Raw genomic sequence first — 7333 nt, 5'->3', positions numbered from 1 at the left:
CAGCCATTGTTCTAAAGAGTGTTGATCCTCAGTGGTCTCTCCTTGGTTTTTTAAGGAGCTCTAGCAAAGGAAGTGAGTGAAGAGGGTTCTAGAGTGAAATTTGTGGAAGATGAGAAGCAAATAAGACTTGACATGGGCATGAGATCAAGAAGGAATTATTTCTCCACACTTACTGCATGGGTAGAAGAATGTCATCCAGCTGTACAGTTTAAAATGATCCATTTCTTTCTTGAAAGAAATTGTCCAGAACCAAATCAGTGCAAGTTGTGATCTCTGGCCAGTCATTTCATGGATAAAACTACCCATATAGTATCTGCTGCACATTGGATGAAAGCATTCAAAGAGATGGCAGAGGCGATACCTTGCAATGTTATTTGAGAAGTTACGAGCATGTGACTTCTGACTTACTTACGTGTAGAGAATAAGGAAAGTGACCTTAATAGGGATATGCAGGGACTATTGCCTAGGAAAAGTGGGCTGAAGAATACTGAAGTCCAAAATAGCTAGATAACATTTGGAAAATGTTCAGGCAAATGTCTTCACTAATTAAATGGACTATGAAGAGGAGGACTATCAGACTTGCAAAGACTCTGTTATAAAGCCAATCTCAATAAAAGTAGTTTTAATTTTCTTAAGGAGTTGACTTCCTAGTCCAGGGGTAGGCAACCTCGGCTCTTTTATGACTCATGGACTTCAACTCCCAGAATTCCTGAGCCAGCCATGCTGGCTCAGGAATTCTGGGAGTTGAAGTCCATGAGTCATAAAAGAGCCGAGGTTGCCTACCCGTCCTAGTCTGATCCATCTTGTGGGGCTGATAGCATGTGACTCAAATCACATTGGTCAACCATCCTTGATTTCACTAGCTGACACTCTTAATCAAAATATCCTTCTGGACCACCTATAGGGATCGAGAATTGGAGGAATTATCCTAAAATGGCTTCATTCTTCCTGAGTAGGTTCCAGTTGACCAACATTGGAGTAGGGAAACTAGGTATTACTCAGGGCTTGGTCCTCTTCCTCATCCTGTTGAACATGTATATGAAACAACTGGGAAAGGTCACTTCCCAATTCAGGATAAGGTATCATCAGTATGTATAATATATCCAGTAATACATGTTCACCCTTGGCCTAAATATCTATCTTGTATAGATTTTTGCCTACCCAACCTGAAGTCACAGAATGGCAACCTGAAGTCACAGAATGGCTGCCGAAGGAACCCACTCTTAAGTGATGCAAATGGAGGAAACAGAAGGCAGGGATATTTTGTGAGGGGTTTCCTTATCTGGAATAAGGTAACTCTCACAGTCTTGGCTTTTCAGAAGCTTGTAAAAATCTGGCTGTTCTGGCAGACCTTTGGGATTTGAGTCCCATAGAGCTTCTGGTGTCAGAAATATATGCTTTAATATAAATATATATTGTATTTCTGTAGTTGAACTTGTTACTATTGCATTGGCTGTGGCTGTGGCTTTTAATATACAGATGAAATATCTTACTAAAGTGGTTTATAAACAAATTAATCAAAATAAATAACCAACCTTTAGTTCAGGCAAAAATTGTCTAATTTCAAAGCATTTAATTAATCAATCAAGCAGGTGCCTGTGCACTATACTTAATTACCACCATTTTGCAATATTTTTTAAAATATTCCTGACAAATAATAGACAACTTTTTAATTTGTTTTCCTGCTGAAAAAGAGTGAGATTATTTCCCCATTAATTCTTAGGATTTTACAAATGTTTTTGGCAATGATTTCTGTGAGCCTTAAAAAAAGGTTCCAGAGATCACATTCAGACTAAAAAATGGCCACTTACATGATTATAAATACAACAAAAGGACTGACAGAAATGTATCCTATATCTTCGGTGTCACAAGCCCCTTCCTACCATTGTTTCTGGTCTCAGACTTCTTTTAGATCCCGATTTAATGAAACACCCCCAAGGAGAAAGAGAATAGTATCAACTTCAAGGAGCAATGAAGCATTTGGCAGCAATAACCAGTCAACTGTCTTACTCACCAATATATTTCACTCAACTAAGAACTGCTCAAGAACAAAAGGCAACCATATTTTGATACAATGGAGGATGGGGGAGATAAGAACCTTCTGAAGTTTTCAGCTTTTTAATATTAGATGCTGTTGCCTTAATGTCCATCAATTCAACCACTCTCTTGCACTACATGTGGAAAGGGCTGCACTCTAAGAAAAAGCAGACCGCTGAAAGTATCATATCAGCATCATGACCAAGCAGCTACTGTAAGCTATTGGACCAATGCTTACCCACAATGCTTTTCAGTTTGCCAGGTTGCACTTTGTCCCTTCTAGAGCAGCGTTTCCCAACCTTAGGAACTTGAAGATGCGTGGACTTCAACTCCCAGAATTCCCCAGCCAGCATAGCTGGCTGGGGAATTCTGGGAGTTGAAGTCCACGCATCTTCAAGTTCCTAAGGTTGGAAAACGCTGTTCTAGAGGAACATACTGGTTTCTCAGCCACTAAATGACACATCCAGAAAGGCAAATCTTACCAAAATCCTATTATACAAGCAGGGCCATTTTAACCTCCACTATTAGATGAAATGGTGAATAAAAATGCATCTAGATGTTTCCGCCTTCATTTTTATTTTTCTAATTAATTATGTAATTATATGTTCCAATACAAAAATGAAGCAAAGGCAAGTTGTGAAAAACATAGGACACTGTCTTTGAAGGTTTGTTTTTGGTTTTGTTTTTTTTTTGCATAATTAACAATCCACTAATGGAATTGCGCTGTTACTTGGCTGCTCCTGAGTTCTGAATAATTTAGCTGGAAACTCAGCTTTCTCTTCTGTACAATGACAGAAGGAAGGCTCCAATAACTACATGACATACAGAAATATTCAGGTGTTACTATAAAGCTGAAAATCGTTATGAGTCAATGATGTTCCTTGAAAACCGACTTGACATATATGCTTCAAGTTACCAAGACGGGCATGGTACCTTTTGAAAGCAGATAGTTATAAAAGTAGGGAAATAAGCCATTATATACAAGTAGCTGTAAGAAGTCACAAGTAGTGCAGAGCTCTCTGATTTTCAAACATCTACTTTTCTAGACTAAGAACACAGCACTCTTAAGAAAATCTATTCAGACTTGGCACTCCAACCCTGTAACCCTTTTCCATATCAGCTGTTAAGGGGTACAAAATAATTTGGCTTGGGAGAAACCCAGAATCACGTGGCAACACGGAGAAAGATAAACTGCTACCAGCCAAGTGCTTTAAGTACCGGTACATTGATTCAAATTCCAGCAGCAAGGCCACTCTGTATACAATAGGCAACCTGGTAAACAGAGCCCCATGCTGTATGTTGTTTTTTCCTTTCTTATCTTCACTAGTAAAACCATCTGCTCCTTGCCTTTTTTTAACAGACAGGCTAGTGTGTTTATCCAGAAAATCAGAGGCAGAACCTCAAAATCCTCTATCAGGTATCCATAAGGAAAAGGACCCTAAAAGAAATCTTGTCAGGGAGGGGGGAAGAGGAAAAGAAAGATGCTCGCCTTATGGGTACCAAAGCTCACCCAGGGACAGCCCAGACACAACTCCAGCCATTCTTGATTACAAGGAGCAACTTGGGGGCTTGTGCAGAAGCCATCTTGAGGGAGGGGGGGGGGAAACGAGGCTGGTTGGGGGAGGGGCTCAACTCCGAGCATCCTAGAGATACACACTTACAGATACAAGCACACCTTTTTTTTTTCTCCCACTCTTTCCCAAGCGCCCACACGTTATCTGCCTGTAAACATCCTTCAGGGCACAAGTAGGTACCCGGCTTCTCCCGTTTGCACTGCACAAAGTCAAGAACTTGCAACCCACCTACGCCCTGTAAGGCACCTACGCATCAAAACCCTAAGTCCGCCCACAGCGGTCACTTTATACTCAATTGAGGATCACAAGAAAGATAGCCTACTAAAAACAGTGCCCAGGCACGGAGGAGGTGCCAGCCTGGGATGCCAGCCTCTTTTAGAATGGGAAGGAGGAATACACGCCACCGTTTGATGTTGGGAGGCCCCCTCGAGAGACAGACATGAGACAAGGAACACACCCAACCCCCCCCCCGCCTCGACGACAACAAAAGGAGGGTGGCGGACCAGAAAGAAAAGGGCAAGGTCTCCGCCCCACTCCTCCTCCTCCTCCTCCTCCTCCTCCTCCTCCCGCCGGGCTTTCCTCCGTTCTGCCCTGGATTTTCCCTCTTCCCCTTCAACCTGCGGGAGACTCGGGTTTTTTCTCCCTGGCCTCGTTCGCTCCCGCTCACCGTCTGCTCGATCCTGGCCGTGCTGGATGCTCTTGGTGCCGGCAAGTCTTTAGGCGCCCGGGCCGGGCGGCTCAGGGGGTCGGCGCGGCGATTCCCCCCGGCCCCGGCCCCAGCCCAGCCCGGCCCGGCTTCACGCCGAGCGGTTTCTCAGCCACCAGTAAGGGCGACCCCTGCGCGCCATGGCGGGCAGCACAGCGGAGCTAAGGCGGCAGGAGAGACCGACTGATGGCCGGACCGAGTTGCGGGGATCAGGCCTGCTTTGGGCGCGCCAGCAGCTCCGCCTCTTGGCCCGCTCAGCTCCGCCCCTGCCAGCCGTTCTGTCGAGCCTGCTCTTTCTCATCAGCCCCGTTTAGTTCATCCGACGGGGAGGGAGGTGGGGGCTGAGGCGCTGCTTCGAGGAGTCACGTGGCGGAAGATGGTGGCGCATCTTCGAGACTCGTGGGAATCCGGACTCTTTTTTTTTGAGACGAGCAGAATCCCGGTCGCGGGAGTCTTGTTCACCAAGGAGAAAAAGATTTGTGGGAGACACCCCCCCCCGTACCCTTCTGCCTCTCTTTACCATTCTGGTATTCATATACATCTGGCGAGCTTCCCCCCCCCCCCCAATACACACACACCATATCTAGAGCAGCGTTTCCCAACCTTAGGAACTTGAAGATGCGTGGACTTCAACTCCCAGAATTCCCCAGCCAGCTGGCTGGGGAATTCTGGGAGTTGAAGTCCACGCATCTTCAAGTTCCTAAGGTTGGGAAACGCTGATCTAGAGAATTCAACCCTACATGAAACTGTAGAACTTCATGGCGTATCAAAAAGCAATCCAGGATGAGGTTAGCTTCAGGGAAAAACGCGTTTTATTGATTTCAACGTAAGCCCCAACTCTTCAGGCTAGTAATAAAAAGGAAGGAATTCCTTTCTTCCCCCCCCCCACAAATCAAGTGTAAACCTCCCAAAATGAACAACTATGTCTTAACAAATCTCTACTGAAACGCTTTAGGCATTCTGTTGGCAAATCACGGGCCCCTATTTCTGGAGAGAGGTAGCTAAAGCTACAATGATGTTGCCAAATTAGAAACAAGGAGATTTAGTGTGGTATTCTGAAATAAGTGATCTTTTGTATATATGTAGAAACACACTGAATTAATATTTCACATGAAATAGTTGATCTTTCTTTCCAGTTTGTATAATCTTGGTTGCCTGGTTTATCTGTCATAGTTATTTTCTGACTCAAAACAGATCTGTATTTTGACCCATGACAACTTACATTGGCATTCATCACTATTCTTTTTATGCTGATAATGCATCTTACTAACTTGTTCCTGCTAGCATATTTTAGCTTGAAAGTGGTGTTAACAAACCAACAGAAGTTCAGTAAAGGAACGACTGGATCTTCCAGCCTGGAGTTTGGAAGAATTAAGAAGACACTCACAGGACAGAATTAAGAAGACACTCACAGAAAGAAACCAAGATGTTCTAATATAGTACTAGCAAAGTTCAACTTTCAAAGAACCAGGTTGGTGCAGAGGCTAAACTGATGGATATAAGACCAGAGAGACCAATTTCAAACCTATGATTAGATATGAAAGGTCACTGGGTCTTGGTGATTGGGCAAGAAGTTTTCTTTCAATTCAACCTACCCTGTAAAAGTGCTACCGGTATGGTTGGATGCTGTTGTGTAAATCCAACCTAAAGAAAGGGATGCTTGGGCTAATCATTTGGATAATTAAAACTATTATGAGGCATAATCCGAATTTCAAAGTATGAATAGAATATTGATATGCCCAGTAATTTGTTTTCCATAGTGCTGAGGTCATAAGAGCTTTCCTTGACTTTTCTTCTTGGAAACTGCAATCACACACTCTGTATTGAGATGCTATGCTTTCCCATCTGATCCAGTTCAGTTTTCACATTTTGTCTTTATTCCCACAGTTCAGTTTGATATATGATATATCGCTTCAATTGTATCTCTACAATAGCTCTTAACAGTACTTCAGGATTAGAGACATGGGATCATGTATTTCCAGTGAAAAGGGATAAATCTGTTATAAGATATAGCTGAGAAAGAAGAATATATTTGATCTGGGGGCGGGGGAATCAAACAGTAAGTTCTCACTAGTTCTGTCTTTCCTCCACCGTGAAACCAGAAAATCAACCATTTCTTAATCAAACAGCCTAGAACACAACCTGAATCTTTAACAATAGCAGGTAGACTTGCTTTCCATTTCTGCAGCCTTCCTATAACATATTTAAAGACCGGCAACCTTTAATCCTCAATCCCCTGTTATAAAATCTGAGAGTCAACTATCTGAGAATCTTGAAAAATAGCACATTTCTGTAACCTTAGAGTTGTCTTAAAACACATATTGTTCCAAGATGGGTGTCACATTGATGAGAAACTATAAAATTCTGAACTGATTAGTATAATTCCTAAAATATGAAATGTTTGCTATTCTCATCTATATTATTGCCATCCTTATTTTTCATCTGTCAAACTGTATTTACTTAAATAAATATATATGCTATTTGTATTGAGCAAATTAAGGCAAGGTTGATGCAATGGCAAGCCATCCTTTGAGTGAAGTCCTCATCCCCTAACCCCAGGAATTCTTTTGTATTAAGCATAGAGGAGAGCTGTTTCTATTGGTATCCAATAAAATAGGAAATCATACAGCTGCATTATATAAAATGTGATAATTGGTTTATGTAATTCAGTACTGTCTGTCATGATAGTGGCTCTTTAAAGTCCAGATGATTTTCAGCAACTAGAGTTTTCAAGACAGAGGTGCCAAGAACTGAATCTGGGGGTTCCTGAATTCAAAAGTTGCATTTAGCACATTTGGTACATCAGCCCCTGCTAAAAGATAACGAAGGAGAGCATATCTTTGTTATCAAAGTAGTGGCATTCTAAGTTGCCATCAAAGTATTCTCATCCTGGTATCCTCAGGAATTTTATTTATCAGCTTGTATTTGCTGCCTGAATTACTCTTAATGTCATCAATGCAATCAATGTGCTTTGGCCTTCTACAAGATTGAAAGAGATAAATGCCCTGGACAAAAG

The sequence above is a fragment of the Vipera ursinii genome (genome assembly GCF_947247035.1).
Source record: "Vipera ursinii genome assembly, chromosome: 3".
Lineage (NCBI taxonomy): Eukaryota > Metazoa > Chordata > Lepidosauria > Squamata > Viperidae > Vipera > Vipera ursinii.
Note: the sequence above shows the minus strand (reverse complement) of the source record.